The sequence below is a fragment of the Terrapene carolina genome, unplaced genomic scaffold (assembly GCF_002925995.2).
Source record: "Terrapene carolina triunguis isolate 2854851 unplaced genomic scaffold, T_m_triunguis-2.0 Scaffold69, whole genome shotgun sequence".
Classification (NCBI taxonomy): Eukaryota; Metazoa; Chordata; order Testudines; family Emydidae; genus Terrapene; species Terrapene triunguis.
In genome coordinates, this window is record NW_020664420.1 from 34,076,800 (window position 1) to 34,094,766 (window position 17,967).

Here is a 17,967-nt window from a genome sequence, read left to right on the forward strand (position 1 = left end):
GCCTGCTGCCAGCCTGGGGTTCCATTCACCCAGACCGGCAGCGGGCTGAGCAGGGCCGGTATCCGGAACCCCAGACCGGCAGCAGGCTGAGTGCTGCAGGCATCCCAGACTGGCAGCGGACTGAGCCACTGAGCCCCCTGCCGGCCCCGCTCAGCCCGCTGCCGGCTGGGTGAATGGAACCCCAGGCCGGCAACGGGCTGAGCGGCTCAGCCCGCCATCACTCTGGGGTTCCGGCCGCTGGCTCCTGCCAGCCGGGGTCTCAGCCGCCGGCCTGCTCAGCCCGCTGCCAGCCTGGGGTTCCTTGGGGGTCCCCAGGCCGGCAGCGGGCGCTGAGTGGGGCCGGCGGCCGGGACCCTGGCTGGCAACGGGGCAGCAGCCGGAACCCCAGAGCGGCAGTGGGCTGAGCCGCTCAGCCCGCCGCCGCGTGCCATCAAAAATCAGCGCCATAGGTTGCCGACCCCGCTCTACGCTGAAATCTAATATCTAGAATATCTAGGCATTAGACTTCTTTAAATAAGTGTCTTCACTTACCCTGTTTCCCCGAAAATAAGACAGTGTCTTATATTAATTTTTGCTCCCAAAGATGCGCTAGGTCTTATTTTCAGGGGAGGTCTTATTTTTCCTGGAGCTTCGGGGCCTTATATTCCGGGGTGGCCTTATTATCGGGGAGGTCTTATTTTCGGGGGGATGCCTTATATTACAGCGAGAGGCAAAACTGGAAGTAGGTCTTATTTTCGGGGAAACAGGGTAGGAGCGATGTCTCTAGGCACATGAGTAGTCCCACTGACCTCCACATATTGTATGTATTGCAGGATTGGGCCCTAAAGAAGTAATTGCCAAATGTCAGCAAAGGCCCATGGCATGTTTTACAGCTTTGTCATTGTCTGGTGACTAACTACCAGAATAAATAGCACTTACACAGTATGTTTCAGTAGTCAGTACTCTTAGCTTGTTGGGGAATCAGTAGATAACGTCTCCTGCTTTCCTTACCATGTGATATGAAGGATTCTGAATGTCAAAGTGCAGTGACTCATTGACTCTCTGGAGAATAATAAGTGACTTGGACTGGGTTTCATACTGAATACCAAGAAACTTGACTGAGGTATGTGCATAATCTCTCTGTGATTGCCCAGTCATATGGCACTGTTCCTTTGGGATTAAAATGGGAAGGCTCCTTCCTAATGCTGCTATGCTCTATTTGCCTAAAGGTTGCCCATGTTAGTGGATAGTAAAGTGCAGGACATTGTCATGATAGAAAATATTTGAGACTATAGAGGAACAGGTATATGTTCTACCATGCTAGTCAAACACTGTTCACCAAATTCTCTGACACAGTGTATATAATTTAGAGGCTTGCCTCATTATCCTCATTACTGAGCTACTTGCATGCATAGATGATTCTGCATGACTGGATAAATTGTTGGCATGAAATTTCCTTTCTCCTCTTTCAAGCTATTGCTCTGTATGGTGTTAAATTACTCTACATATTTGTCTGAGGTTCCTGTAATCTACTTTGGTCTAAACATGTTCTAATAGGTAATCCCTGGTAGCTGCATTTTTTGTTAAATTTGTCTCCATTTGGAAAATTAAATATAAATGTTGGGAGGAAACCCCCCCCCAACAATTTTAAAGCTAGAAATGGTTTAAACATTGAATTTTTGTTTTGTTTTCAGAGCTGTTTTAAGTATAGGGAAGTAAGAGTATTGTATAAGTAATGCTGTGTTGGTATTTCCTTTTAACCATAATGTTTATTACCCCTAAGCTGTAAGTGATTGCATAATAACTTACAACCAGTATATACCACATAGAAGTATTCTAACCAAATTTTAATTATACTTAAAACTGATGTTTCTAAACTAGTATCATACTAACTTTGAGATTTTTCATCACTGACAAGTTGCATTCACCAAATTACAAAATATCTCTTTAGAGTCTACGCACTTGCTGTCATAAGAGGTCGAAATTTTCAATCTTCTCCAACTGAAAACAGCTGCTGACTAGTATTGTTAGGTACTTATTAGGTTCTAAATTTCATCTGAAAACTAAATAAGTAGGGAATTCCTAACATTGACAAGTACTGCCCAGAACACAAGGAACAATGGTTAAATGAGTTTTAGTCTGATTATGCTAGATCTTCTATCTTGAAGATTTAGAAACCTTAAGAAGTAACTCTTTAAACATAATATCATATAAAAGCAAAATTACCCATTGATCTATGCATAGTGTGTCTGTGTCTCCTGGATTAAAAGAGCTATAATATTCTCTTTATAATACAAAATTGTTTCAACAACTGATAGAATCAAGTTGTGCTCAGGTGGAATTTTGGAAGAGAAATGAATCCTCTGATAATATTTTATGGGTCAGAGTATGGGATATTCTCATAAAGAAAAGCTCATGGATGGTCTGAGACATTGCACGTAAGTGTGTGGAGGAGCAGGGTCTTAGATTGCAAGTCCCTTATGGCAAGAGCATCTATTAAATGTACATAATTCATTTTGAGAGACATCACTCAGTTTGTCTCAGCGGTACTTATGTTTCACATAACTTTAGCATTGCCTTACTTTTATTGATAATTCTTTATTTTTAACAAAAATAATTATGAAGTTGAAGTTATAGGATTTATTTACACTATAGTAAGGAATCCCACCACATTTGACATTTCCTGAAGTTATAATCATTCTAAACAGTGTCTTGGTATTTATAGCCCTTTTAAATCCCTAGAATAACTTTTGGCATTTTCTTAATTTGTATATATAGTTTTATCTTGTCTAATAAAACGTCATGAGGAGCTGTAGGCTAACTATTTTCTTTTAATCTGGGGCTACATTGTTTGGTTTGGGATGGCTAATACCATAAATAAAACAAAATTTTACACAAACTAAAACTGACTATACTAGATGTTGTATGGGAACAACAGCCACAGGGAATTTCCCACACCCATCTATTATTCCAGCTGCATTAGTAGATGCATTAGGCAATTCACAACAAACATTGCTAAAGAGTAATCTGCACTAAACAAAGGGTATGGTAATCTCATGCATAAAGCAAGTGCCTGAAAGAGTTCATGGAGAGAAAAAAAGGAGGACATCACTGGGAAATTACCATCTTGTGATAACATTACTTGCATTGCTGGATACTGGGTAGGAACTCTCAACAGTTCACATGGGATGAGAAACTTGTCTACAGGTACCACTGTAGTGACACTATGCTGATGAGTCAAGAGGTACTTTGATTCAAAGTCTCTATTTTTAACTTTGGGGGCCGAAGTTTGTCATAGTTGATTCTAGCCCAAAGGTGAGTTGTTTTGAAGAAAATGACTCATATGAGCATGAGAAAACGATAGTGGTTTCATGGTTTGGAAAAATATGTAAGACCTCTTCCGACTCTGATGGTTCCAGTGCTTTTATTTAAAAGTTTAAAATTTGGCATAGTTGTTCTCAGGTAGGTATGTGTGCTTTATTAAACTGAGAAGGAGGGGATTATCTGAGAAAAATATAGGAGCAATAAGTGAGTGAAAATAGTCTAATACATTATTGTTCTAATAAAAGTGTACGAGTTTCTATATTTAAATAATTGAACATGATAGAAAAATATTTAATTCCCATATATATGAAAATAGTCAAATAAACAGTTGAAGGCATAGTCAAACTTATGTGCATTTATTTAAATATGATCATCTGCACTTAATTCTCAACTAAACTACTCTCACCCAAAACCTGTCAGTGAACTGAATGGTAACAGTAATGCTCTTGAACTGAAGTGGTAATTGACCTAATGATCAATCTCAGGGGAATGGCAATGGTATATAGAACTTTTCACTTCTAGGAACCTGTCTTCATGTACAGTGCTACAGGAGTGCAGCTGCCTGTAGCGCTTTAGTGAAGATGCTACTATGCTGATGGAAGAGCTTATCCCATTGGTGTAGTTAAACCACCTCCGCGAGAGGGGTAGTCATGTCCATACCCACACCCCGATCCACATGATTTTTCCCACACCCCTGAGCAACGTAATTATACTGGCATACGTCTTTAGTCATGTAGATATGGCATAGGTGTGTGCTGAAATCAGGTGTAGGCTGTTAGCGACCAGAAATCATTATTATCTGATGGCTGTTCAGTACCCTACATAAAGAGTTTGGGTTTAGTCCAGTTCTTAATGGGCACATATTAATATACAGAATCACCATTCCTACTGGCACATTTGCTTGCAGTCCCACTGGAGTGGCCAAGGATTAAATGGGCATGAAAACATCATCCTTAGAAGTGGTCCCTTCAGAACATGATTAAGGAACATAAGGTGACCAGCATGTGGAACTCTGCCCTGCTGTTACTAGTGCGGTGTCCTGTGGCTTAGCAGAACTTCAGACTCCAGAATTGTCAATCTGGCATTTTACATAAGCAACAGATTCACTGAAACATTTAAAAACAACTAAGGATACAAAATGCAAAAACAGTTACTACCACCACATATTGTTGAGATTTAACATACACAGATGAATAAATCATGTGACACACAACAAATCTGCTAGCCACATTTCACATACACTTACATGTTATGAAACATTAAAGTTAATAGCACATTCAGTAAAATGTTACTTATACAGATGGGGATCAAATGTTTCAGTTGAAAATACTACTCTGAATTTCCTAGTTTTGTGTGCAACATCCCAACTATAACATGGTACTATTATTAGCATTTAAGTCCTTTAAAAGAACACACAAACATTTTTTTTTAATCTTTTGGAAACTCCCCAGGTGGCACTGTGCCCTATTCGCCCTACTCCCCCATAAAAATACTGGAGGTAAATGGTACATTGGAGTGATAACTAACAAGGTTGTTATGAATGCAAGAGAACAAAAGCCTGGCACAGGACTGACTGTAATATGTGCAATTAATAAATTATGATGCTGAGCTGCTTACACCTAAGGAAACAACTGTCATTGCAGAATCCAGCTTGAGTTTGTCTAAACAACTGACACCTTTCCTTAAAAAGAAAAATGAGCCACCGCACCCTTCATTGCATTAACTCTGCCAAAAAGCAGAATAAAATAGTTATACCTTTACCCTAGAAAAAACAGACAGCGAAACCACGTGGCGATTGCTTAACGAGGAAGAAAAAGGGCACCAACAACTAAGAGCTGTTGCTTTTTTATACACAGAGAACTGTAGCGTGCTAAAGGCTGCAGCTGCTGCAGCATTTGGGGTGTAACGAGAGAAACGCGAACGTTACACTGACCTAGGTCAAGCCTTTTCTCGGCTACTTTATTCCCCTTCACTTCCCTCCCCCTCCTCTTCGTCTTCCTCCTCCTCCTCCTCTCTCTCCTACCTTTTCGTGCACTGCTACCGCTTCCCCACGCCCTTCCCCTACCCCCTCCCTCGCGCGTTCCTCGCTCTCCCACTTCCCTGTTTCACGCAACGCACCTTGCTGAGGCCTCGCTCGCGGAGCGCAGTGATTGGCTGGGGATGGCCGCCCCTCTCGAGGTTCTGGCTCCGGATTGGCTGTGACCCGCCGCCGCTCGCACTCAGCTTCAGACTTGTCTAGTTCTGGGGTGAGGCAGGCGGGTTCTCCCCTAGCGGCCAGGGGGAGGGAGTGTGAGAGCGAGGCGCGTCCGCCCTTCCCTCCCGGCGGCGCTGCAGAGTCTCCCCCTGGCTGGGTGGCGGTGCTGCCGCCTCGTGTATCGCGGGCGCCCCTGGCTGTGGCGTGCTCGGCTACTCGCGGCTCCCCCTGCAGCCGCCCGGGCGCGGGGAGCGGGCAGAGGAAGGGGCAGGTGAGGAAGGAGCTTTTCGTTCTTCGCCTCGCGCCCCTGGCGGCGGTTGGCGGCGCGGGGCGGGCGGGGCTGGGCTGCATGCGGCAGTCGCTATAGGACAATAAGCGGGCGGGGCGGGTTCGGCGCGCCGAGCTGGCCTAGAGCGGGGAGGAGGCAGCCTGGGCCGGGCGGCAGGGGGCGGGGGGCTGCTGGGTGGGCGCTGCGGACTCGCCGTCGGTGGCTGTGCCCGGGGCAGGAAGTGACTCTTCAGCGCCGCGGTCGGGGGACTGTGACTCGCTTGGGATCGGCCAGCCACTGTAACCGGGATCGGGGGTGCCGAGAAGCCGGCGCTGCTTCCCCCCGCCCCAGTCCTGCCTCCCGGCCGAAAACGGCTGCATCCGCTCGGCCCACGGGAAGAAAACTTGGTTGGATTTAAAATTCTCCTTGGGGTAGAAAGGAGCCCCGCTGGCGTGGGGTGAAGCGTATTGAGACCGCCGCGATCAAAGGTAAGCGGTGCGGAGGAGGTTTGGTGAAGAAGCCTTGCGCCGAGGGGAGGGGAAAGGAAGGAGCTGGCGTTTCATTCTGATATCCTGTTTTTGGCCTTTATTTTTCTTGGTGGGCTGTGTTGTCTGCCTGAAATAAGCCTGAGTCTCCTTTTGTCTCTTCCAATGCTATTTGTGTGAGTGGGATCGTTATTTCCATGGAGGTTGCAACAAGAATCTGGTGAGATCGAAAGTTTTTAAGCTCCTCAAACACAGAAGTTTCTTTGTTCAGCAGGATGAGGTATTGAAGTGAAACTGCCTGGTTATGCGTTTGTGCTTTTTTTTTTTTTTTTTTTAAATCGTTCTCTTCAGAAATAGTTACTAAGCCTGGCAGCTTAGTTCCCTTCTCTGCAAATAAGCACGTCCAAAGGGTGCTACTCTTTCTTTTTTACTTGAAAGAAGTCCAGAGGTTTTGGAGATCACTATATTTACTATTTTTCCTTACTCTTTCAGGGGTGTTGGTTCCTTTCCTCCGGCCATCTGATGTGTGAACCCTTTAAAAAGAACTATTGGTCTTTATTTGTAAAAAATTGTTTACTTAGTCCTTTGTAAATAAGGTTGCATTACTTTTCTTCTGCTCTTCAAGATGAAGAGTTTGGCTACCTATTTAATTGGAGAGGAGTTAGTTTGTTTAATTTTATCTTAATATCTGGGGGAGGATAACTAACACTTTGTATAATACCTCTCCTTACAATAGAAATTGCCTTTTTTTCATATGCAAGAAATATGCCCTAAATTTGGAAGCTGAAGAAGATTATCCTGATAACATCTATGTAGATGAAAGAATGGAAAATAGCATACATTAATATGAGTTACTGTAAGGACTGATTCTAAAAATTCATATGGTATAATTTTGGTTAAGAAGTTGGTGACTACAATTTAGTTTTCATTGCTTTAGATAAGACTTCTCATCAAAATATGTTGCAGGGGTAAGAAAATGCACAAGTTCAATTCAATGTGGTATCCTTAACAAGATGTTTGCAGTATTGCATAATTGTGACTACTACAAGTTACTTTGTGTCTTGACTAACTGCATTAAACAAAAAACATATTTAACAAAGTTTCTACAAGCTGTATCACAGCTTGGTTTAAGATGCTTCAAAGAGGCAATTACCAGATGTTGATTACATTGGGGTTCCAAAACTACCTGTGCTGAGAGAGAACCCCCTCCTGCATTTATGTAGAAAATCATTCAAGTATTATATATCTTTCCAAATAATGCATTAAAGACCATAACTTGGGACTGGTTTGTGTTCCCCTTGGTAGAAGACCGTCTAAATTCTTGTCCTTGTATAACAAATTGGAGGGAGGTGTGTTTTCAGTTATGCTGATTGGATATGGTGTCTGATCAGTCTGGTATAGAAATATGGAACTGGCATGTCTGAGAAGCGTGTGCACCTGACAGTCAAATAAGTTCACCTTTGTGTGAACCTTTTATACTTACTGTATATGTATCTGTCTGTTTTTCAAGAAAGTAAAATATCTGATGACCCAGATCAGATAAATAACAGGCAGTTTTGTGTAGATATGAAACAATTATTTATCTAGCACAAACTGGTTTAGTAATATTAGTCTTTAGTGGAAAAATGACAAATTTGTGTTGATACAAAATAGCTTTTTCAAGAGATAAAGTACAAGTGATTGGGTTTACAATTTATAGACTTCACAGACAACAGAAAAGGTTATTCTTGGGCATCTGAAAGAACTAAACAAAATAGATGACATTGAACTTCATGTTCCTTATATGGTTTATGCTTGGCAGTAAAGCAATGAAGTCTAAACAGAGTAATCCTTTTACAAAGAACGATCACTTTACAAAGCAGTGCTTCATTCCCAATAATGACTAGGTTATACAGGGGGGAAAAAAATGTAGTAACGCATGACAAATTTAGTTGTAAGCCACTGTATTCCTAATGGATGCAATTTTGTTTCTTTTCATACTTTTTGTTTTTCTGATGATGCACTAGGTATTTTTCAGTGCCATGTAGAAGAAAGGATCCTTGTATTTGGGGCTGCAACTTTTTAAACTACAGTTTTGTCACTATTGTAGTGACAAGGCCCTTCTTAAATGACAAAAGTGCAGTTCACTGCAACTTACAGCTAGTGGTTGACACAGAATGGCATTAATTTCATTAACATAGTTTAGTATGTATTAGATAACTTATTCTTTTTTGCAGCCAACAGTGTTTGAGACTAAAAAATTACATGGTAGTCAAATCTTTAAATTGTAATTTTTGATCAATTCATTTTATAAAATGTTAAACCTGCTGGTAGGTAGGTTGTGTGACTGTGTATATATGCTATATATGTTGCTGTTTCAATCAATGTCTTAAAAAATGTGTTTGGTATCTTATTGAAATCTTTTAACTTGGTGTGCTACTGCCACTTTAAGAACATAAGACTTAATATAACACTTTCCCCCCACCTCAGTTGAGTTAAATATGTACAAACAAATATTGTCTTGTAACATAGCTGCTTAAAATGAAAATATCAAAAATACAATTATAGTGGTGTACAAAATCCAGTTGTGGGTAGTAGAATAGCCACAAGAACATCACTATTCATATGTGTAGATACTTTAGTTATTTAAGTAGATATGTACAAATACTGTCTAATAACATATCAAGTTCAAATAAAGTTGATTTAGGGACTTTTAGGGATGAAGAGCTATTAGCAATTTTTATTCAAGTGTTCATAAAATGTGGTGGTGTGCGAAAGTAAATGTATGGGTTTTTTTTCTTTAATGGCATTCATGCATAGTGTATGGCTTTAAGGTAAATGACAATATTGAACTTTTCCCATGGGTTTAGAATATAGTTAATACTTTTTTAGCATGTTAGGGGAAGTTTGATATGATTACTTCCACTCGGTTTAATGTAAATGAATTTTTCTCACCTTTACAACTTTATACCATTATTAGTTTACCTTCTTCCTTCTGAAAGTGAAATACTTCAGAAGAGAAAAGTTCCCTCTATTCAGTGTGATGGGCATGCTTCTATTATTTTAGGGTTGCTTATCAATCTCTTGTGGCTTTTTTGAGAATAGGAACATTTATGATAATATCAAGTGTAGGCTCTTCGGTGAGTTTCCCTTCTGGAATAAACTAATACTTTTGAAGGAAGGTTTGACAGTTTTGGGAGGGAAAGCTTTTCTTATTGACCTGAAAATAGCTCATACCCATGAGAGCATACTACTGTTGGTACAGGCAGCTAACAGGTGCTTACAGGTGACGTTTTTGATTAAAATATGCTCTGGGTGGAAATTGCTATAAACACAGAGGGTCAGATGGAGTAATGTTGATGTTTTTGCATGGTTAAAACAGTTGAATTGCTGTACAAGTGATGATGATACTTGTCACAATAGAATGTAAATATTCAAACACAAGCAGTGTTCATTTTATTTATAAAATGTATTCCAAATGATTCTTAATTGTTATTTTGTAGTATTTTTGGGATATCCTTTATCTCTATTTTTGTGCAGTGTTTTTGCTTAGCAGTTACCTACTATTCAACAATGTAAAATGTTTGCTTTACGATCCTTGAGCTTTTAATATAGCTGGTTTTAGCACTGTTGCTCTTCATTTAATTTCTTGTATGGTTTTATTTTTTCTGGAGGTTATGCAGAGGAATGATATTTCAGCACTGAGTTGGTGTTTGCATTTTGCAGATATAGGATGTGTCCAAGGCTTTGTACAATCGAGAGAGAGGTCTAAATGGAACCAAACTTTGTTTTAACCCTAACAGAACCGAACTTCAATTATGTTGGAGGACATCAGCATTGTAACTGGTTCTCAAATAAGCAAACTAGGAAAATGTGATCTGGATTATAAGTAATTTAATGTGAGTGCACAACTGGTTGAAAGACCATGCTGAAACAGTAATTAGCAATGGTTCACCATCAAACTGAGAGGGCATATCTTAATGCGGTCCTGCAGGAGTCAGTCCTGGGTCTGATACTATTCAATGTTTTCATTAATAACTTGGATAATGGATTGGAGAGTATGTTCATAAATTTGTGGATGATACCAAGCTGGCAGGGGTTGAAAGCACTTTGGAGGGCAGGATTAGAATTCAAAACAACCTTGGAAAATTCAAGCCAGATGAAATTCAGTAGACAGGTTGAAGATACTTTGCTTAGGAAGGAAAAATGCACAACTACAAAATGGGGAATAACTGACCAGGCAGTAGTACTGTAGAAAAGAATATGGTGGTTATAGTGGATCACAAATTGAATATGAGCCAACAATGTGAAGCAATAGCTAAAAAGGCTGGTGGTATATTAACAAGAGTGTTGTCTGGATGACATGGGAAGTAGTAGTCCTGCTCTACCCAGCATTGGTTAGACTTAGTTGGAGTACTGTGGCCAGTTCTGTGTGCCACACTTTAGAATGATGTGGTCAGACTAGAGGGAGACCAGAATAGAGTTGCAATTTTTTTTTAGAAAAACTGACTTATGAGGAAGGGTTAAAAAAAAAACTGGGCATGTTTAGTGTTGAGTAAAGAAGGCTGTTGGGGGACCTCATAAGTCTTCAGATACGTTAAAGGCTGTTATAAAGAGGATGATGATCAATTGCTCTCTTATGCCTACTGAGACTGCTTAATCTGCAGCAAGAGAGATTTAGGTTAGGTATCAGAAAAAACATTCTAACAGGAAGGGTTGTTAAATTCTGGCTTCCAAGGGAGGGTGTAAAATCCCCATGAGTGGAGGCTTTGTCTAACCTGTTGGGGATGGTCTAGGTATACTTGATCCTGCCTGGGTGCTGGACTAAATGATATCTTGAGGACTCTTCCAGCTAGGGCTGTCAAGCGATTTTAAAAAAAATCATGATTAATCACAGTTTTAATTGCACTGTTAATAATAGAATACCATTTATTTAAGTATTTTGGGATGTTTTTGTACATTTTCAAATATATTGATTTCAATTAAAACACAGAATACAAAGTGTACAGTGCTTACTTTATATTTTTGATTACAAATATTTGCACTGTAAAAACAAACAAACAAAAGAAATTGTATTTTTCAATTCATCTACTGTAATGGAATCTCTTTATCGTGAAAGTGCAACTTACAAATGTAGAATTTTTTTTTTTTTTTACATAACTAAACTCAAAAATAAAACAATGCAAAACTTTAGAGATTACAAGTTCACTCAGGTGTGGTGTGGAACATGCTTTCAGATGTCTTAAAAAAGCAACACTCTGATGCGGAAACTATAGAACCTGAACCACCAAAAAAGAAAATCAATTTTCTGTTGTTGGCATCTGACCCGTCATCAGCACGGAAGCATATCCTCTGGAATGATGGTTGAAGCATGAAAGGGCATATGAATGTTTAGTATATCTGGCATGTAAATATCTTGTAATGCTGGTACAAAAGTGCGATGAGAACACCTGTTCTCACTTTCAGATGATATTGTAAATAAGAAGTGGGCAGCGTTATGTCCTGTAAATGTAAACAAACATGTTTGTCTTAGTGATTGGCTGAACAAGAAGTAGGACTGAGTGGACTCGTAGGCTCTAAAGTTTTACATTATTTTATTTTTGAGTTTAGTTATGTACTTTGTATTCTGTGTTGTAATTGAAATCAGTATATTTGAAAATGTAGAAAAATGTCCAAAAACATTTCTAATAAATTTCAGTTGATATTCTGTTGTTTAACAGTGCGAATAAAACTGATTAATCACAATGTTTTTAACCTGAGTTAATTTGTTTTGAGTTAATAGCTTGAGTTAACGGCGATTGACAGCCCTATTTCCTACATTCATCTGATTCTATCATTAGCCATAATCTTGTCTTGTCTTTTTTGCAAACAGGTTCCCCTGTAAGTGTAGGCCTACAAAAGCAATTCAGTTTTTGTGAGAGAAAGCTATTTATTTTGGAATAATCTGTATTTAAAAAGTTAGAAATCCCATCCATCAATTAAAAGAAAAATAGGGTACAACCTCTACCCTTACTTTCCTGTCAAGTTTTGTGGTTTTATAACCACACTTACATATTCCCTGATGTTGTACAAAAGACTCTTGTGAGCGGGGGAACAGCAATATTGGCTATACACAGAGTTGTGTCAAATGCACAAAGGAAATATGGGAACTGAGGAATAAAAATTTATTCTCTAATTCCATTGTTTTCTTAGGTGCGTCTTGTAATAGTAGAAGGTAAAAGCGACTGTCATACAGCAGGTGCTGAGTCTGGGGTGTGGTCTTAAATGGACTTCCTTTCCCCTCCCATGCCAGAACTTCCTCCAGCATAGACTACGCCCCTTGCTGATGTAGAGCCAACATAATGGAGCTATGCCACCACATCTTGTAGCCGCTGTCATACCTGTTTGCCAGGGGTGAGGGAGGAAATGTGTCCTGAGTGCTATGTGCTTTGGTTATTCTGGAATGCCAGACAGCACCATAGGGAACGGTTGCAGGCAGCACAAGTGGAATTTAACTGCTAGAAACCTCCAGAAAGGAAATGCATTAAAAACATCTCTACTGAGCACTCTCTCTCTCTCTCATTTATTTTTTTTATTTTAGGTCAAATTACCTGTTTGAAGCAGACACTCAGGCCTTGGCTACACTTGCCGATGTACAGTGCTGTGAGTTAAACCTGACTTCGTGCAGCTGAGTAGGGAAAGCGCTGCACTCTGTCCACACTGACAGCTGCCCAGCGCACTGTCGTGGCCACATTTGTGGCAATTGCAGCGCTGTTGGGAGTGGTGCATTATGGGCAGCTATCCCACAGAGCACCTTTTCCCATTCTGGCGCCGTGGGTTGTGGGAAGGGGGCGTGGGTGCGGGGGATTCTGGGTCCTGTCCCAATGCCCCGTGATGCATCGCTTCGCATCCCAGAAATCCCTTTGTTTCTGTCCACCTTTGGCGCCATCTTTCAACGGTTTCAGAGTGCAGCGCGATCTGTCTGCGGGAAATGGAGTCCGAACTGCTGAGGCGTATGCTGACGAGTCTCGCCAGCACGTCACGTTTGGCTGTCGAACTATTCCTTAAGATCCAAAGTGACAGTGAGAGTGAGGGTGAGGAGTCCGACGATGCTATCGAGCCGCGTACGATACGAAATTGCTTGTGGCATTCACGGACATGCTCAGCACCGTGGAACGCCGCTTTTGGGCTCGGGAAACAAGCACTGAGTGGTGGGATCTCATCGTCATGGAAGTCTGGGATGACGAGCAGTGGCTGCAGAACTTTCGGATGAGAAAAGCCACTTTCATGGGACTGTGTGAGGAGCTCGCCCCCACCCTGCGGCGCAAGGACACGAGATTGAGAGCTGCCCTGCCGGTGGAGAAGCGGGTAGCTATTGCAATCTGGAAGCTGGCAACTCCAGACAGCTACCGGTCGGTCGCAAACCAGTTTGGAGTGGGAAAGTCGACCGTTGGAATCGTGTTGATGCAAGTTTGCAAGGCCATTAATCGCATCCTACTCAGAAGAACCGTGACTCTGGGTAACGTGGAGGAAATAGTGGATGGCTTTGCACAAATGGGTTTCCCTAACTGTGGAGGGGCGATAGATGGGACGCACATTCCTATGCGAGAATGTTTTCAAAGCCAAAGAATCCATTTATTGAAAAGAAAAAAAAATTATTTATTGAAAAGAAACAAGGGGGTGGAGTGGGGAACAGTACAATCAGAGATTCGCATATGTCCTGTCTGGTGTGCTGTGCAGTGAGTGCTGCACTTCAGGATAGCTATACTGCATGGTGATGGGGGTTGAGTGCAGAGGGTAAGGGTCGTGGTTTTCAGGGCTGGGTGGTGAAGATACTGGTGTTGGAGGCAGCGGGTGGCGTGAAGAACACGGAAGTTGGGGAAAGTGGGTTGGAGGTGACAGTGGGGCACAACGGAAAGAGTTTTGGGACAAGGGCTGTAAGGGGGGGTGGCGTTTGCGGTACTGCTCCTCTTTCTGCATGGCTACCAGCTCCTGGATAGCATCTGCTTGGCGCTCCAGGATGCTTATGAGCCTATCAGTGCTTTGCTGCCGGTGCGCGGTGCTTTGCCGCTGGTGCGCTGCATTTTCCTGGCGGATCCTGCTTTCTCTCTCCCTCCAGTCCTGTGCTTTCTCATTCTCTTTAATAGATTGCCGCATCACTTCTTGCAGCATGTCTTCTTTGCTTTTTCGCGGTCTCTTCCTGAGTCTTTGCAGTCTCTGAGCAGGCGATAAGAGGGACGGCTGAGGTCTCAAGGTTGATGCAGCTGTATAGGCAAAATGCAACATTTAACAGAAGCAGCATTGTTCATACCAGACAGAGTAATGATTACCCCGCACTTAAGGAGTAGAAAACACACAGGGTCTACACAATAGCATAATTTTCCCGTCCGAAACAGAGCACACATATCCCACGGGAGCTTCACAGTGGTGAGTAAGGGGGACTGATTGTTTCAGGGCTGCACTGTCCTCTGGGTTTCTGTGCCTTGGGGAGAGCCAACAGCTTCAGGGGGCACCTACACTGAACACTGTCCCAACATTTTCCACAGGAGTTCGTCCTGGATGATATCTCGCTGCTGAGGGTGACCTGGGAAGCAAGGGAGGGTATTCTACTGCAATGCGGCTTCCGCCTTGGCCCATATGCAGCTTGCCTGTGTGCAGCAATAGTCCCCCCTCCCCTCATGGCACAGTGGCTCGGACACGTTAGCCTGGCTGGGACAAGGACCACGGCAGCTCTCCCGATAAACCTGCGCAAACGCGTTGCACATGTTCTGGATGAGACATTCGAGGAGATTACCGAGGCCGATTACTGCGATGTGATAAACCACATCAATGCACTATTCCGCATCTAGGCATGCATGCCTAACCCTCCTCTCCCAAAGAGCCCGCACCGAAAAAATTCCTTCCCGAAAAAAAAAAAAACTGCTTACCGGGAACCTGCTCTTCCGTTTGTCCTCCACCAAGTACCGGCTGCTGCGACTGGCTACCTTCCTCCTGGCTCGAGAAGAGCTCCTGGCTGCATGGCTCCAGAGATTCCGGGGTGTCTCCATCAGGCCCACCATCATCACTCCCGTTTTTTCCTCCTCCTCCTCTTACTCCTCCCTCCCCCCCCACACCGGCTCTGAAGTGTCCATGGTGGTGCTCGGAGTGGAGGTGGGGTTAACCCCAAGTATCGCATCCAGCTCTTTGTAGAATCGGCTGGTCGCGGGGGGAGCACCCGAGCGGCCGTTTGCATCGTGGGCTTTGCGGTAGGCACTCTGCAGCTCCTTCACTTTAATCCTGCACTGCAGGGGGTCCCGGTCATGGCCCCTTTCCATCATGTCCTTTGATACCTTCCCGAAGGTATCGTAATTCCTACGGCTGGCGCGCAGCTGGGACTGTACAGCTTCCTCCCCCCAAACACTGATGAGGTCCAGCAACTCGCCATTGCTCCATGCTGGGGCTCGCTTGGCGCGTGGAGGCATGGTTACCTGGAAAGATTCGCTGATAGCACTCCACGCCACGCCGGGCTGAGCAAACAGGAAGGGGATTTTTAAAATTCCCGGGGAATGTAAAGGGTCGGTCACATGGTTGGTTACCTGAGGCCAGGGCAGTAGAGTTTGAACTGATGACCAGAGTGGCTAGAACAGGCATTGTGGGATACTGCCGAATAATTCTGGAGGCCATTCACAGCGCATTGGGCGGCCACACTGGCGCTGCAGCGGCAGCGCTGCACTCGCTATTCCTCTCGGAGAGGTGGAGTACATGCAGCGCTGCAACCACGGAGATACAGCGCTGCAGATGCCTTGCCAGTGTGGACGGGGAGTGAGTTACAGCGCTGGGGGCGGCTTTACAGCGCTGAAACTCGCAAGTGTAGCCAAGGCCTCAGGCTATATTTGTCTTTCTGCAGACTGTTAGGTGAACTTTGTACCCGCATACACTGAGCGCTAGCATTAGTTTTAGTAACTGAAGTGGTTGTAATCTCACTAAACATTGCAAGTCATTGAAATTAAAAATGCCTTTAATATTATCCCTCCCAAATCAGTTTTGTCCTCATTTGAAGAGGTCATCACCAGAATTCATGCTCTTAAGGATCAGCTCTCCAGTGTGAAACAGGTTATACTCTAAGCTCTTGACTTTTTTTATCCCTACAGATAGCCATAGAGGAATGGCATAAGAGTCAGCCTTTCTGTTTGTCATCATGTGCCTGCCTTTGGAACCTTCCAATCAGTTTTTTCTTGACCGCAGTCAGTGTTGGAGCTTTCTACGGGAGCTGTGTGTCTCTAATCTCTGTTCTAGCGTTCTCTGATATCCTTTACTGTGCCACACATTCTAGCAAGGGAAAATTTTATTAAAATTGTTGGGTGCTTTATCTCAGTGCTTTGGCCCACCTTTCCAGTAATGTTTTTAGCACCTATTTTTCAGCACTGCAGTGTGTTAGTCCTTGGCCTTTTGGGTGTGTATTTCAGCAGTTAAGTAGTTTTGTGGTGCTTTGATGCTTACCCAAAGTGCTCTCACACATGCTTGTTGTATCATTTATTTCAGGAAGTTGTTAGTTTCTTAGCCCCTCAGAAGGAAAGAAGACTGCTAAATTGCTTCAGGTCATGTCCATACAGCAAAACAACATCTGTAACAGACTAACTCACACTGCATCATTTGCTTCAGTGTCAGATTTGGCAGCTGCTGTCACTCTGACTATTGAGACAACATGGGGAATGCCTCTAAACCCTCTTTGAGGCACCTCAGGGGGATTCTCATGAGGCTGCTCGGAGTTGCTTATAGGGCTTATCCTTGGAAAAATAGCCAGAGTTGACCAAGAAAGACAGGTAATTGCTTGAACTTTGGGTTGGTACAAATCTAGCTTCCTTGGTAGACCTGGAGGGATAGCCTTACTACCGAAGTATTTTATGTTGTCTCCATGTAAGCCAAATGGTTTGCCAAACCTTGGCACTTCAAATGGGTGGTTCTGTGCTTCTGCTTACTTTTGCATCTGGTCCAGTGCCCATTAAGTCAGTGAAAAGACTCCAGTTCCCACTGAAGTTAATGGGATCAGGCCTCTGAGATGGAGCCTTGATGGAAGAAGCTAAGATAGGAAGTATCAGGAGAGCCAGTGGGTCTCTGATGCGTTGCTGTCAAACCCCACAACTTCAGGAAGTTTCACAAAAAGGTTTATGGAATTCCCCAGGAATTTATGTTCTTGTGCAAGGAATGAAAATGATTCAGAAGACATAGTGTATGATCAGTGATTGAGCTAAATTGTTCCTGATACACGATGAGGTTGCTTTGAAGGGTTAACGCTGACTGGGGAGTGCTAGAAACTCTCGTTGCAATTAGAACACACTTTATGCCAAGTTCAGTGCCTATATACCAGGAGCAGACTCTCAGCAAATTGTTCAGTTTTAGCACTGGTGCTTCTTGTCTTACAAGTATTAGTAAGGCAACTATTTGTGCTTCCTGGGGTGTGTACTGCTTTCCTGCCCCCATCCTTCAATTGTTTAGGCGATTCCAGATATTTGGGGAGGGAAGGCTGGCTGAAGATAAGAATTGTGAGGGTTGCTGCCTGGAACCCAGAGAAGTTCTAGTGTAGAAAAATGTAGAAGTTAGAGTTCTGGTTGTCTTCTAAGACCCAGGACTGAGAATCCTTGTGGAGTTTATACCTTCTAAGCCGGAGTGGGCAAACTACAGGCCCCATGGCACTGCAGGAGCCTGCCCTGGCCCCACACTGCCCTGGGATGGCTGGCACCACGTCCATGCAGCCCCGGAAGAGAGGGGGCTCAGAGGGC

At 43.2% G+C, this 17,967-nt stretch overlaps 1 long non-coding RNA gene across 1 annotated transcript in view; it reads right to left on the bottom strand.

Annotated features, from left to right (window-relative positions):
- Positions 1–5,703, bottom strand: part of LOC112113169 — a 37,912-nt gene extending 32,209 nt beyond the window's left edge. The window contains exon 1 of the long non-coding RNA XR_002908676.3: positions 5,422–5,703. This is a non-coding gene — a long non-coding RNA (uncharacterized LOC112113169). The remainder of the gene's footprint in view (positions 1–5,421) is intronic.
- Between the last annotated feature and the right edge of the window lie 12,264 nt (positions 5,704–17,967).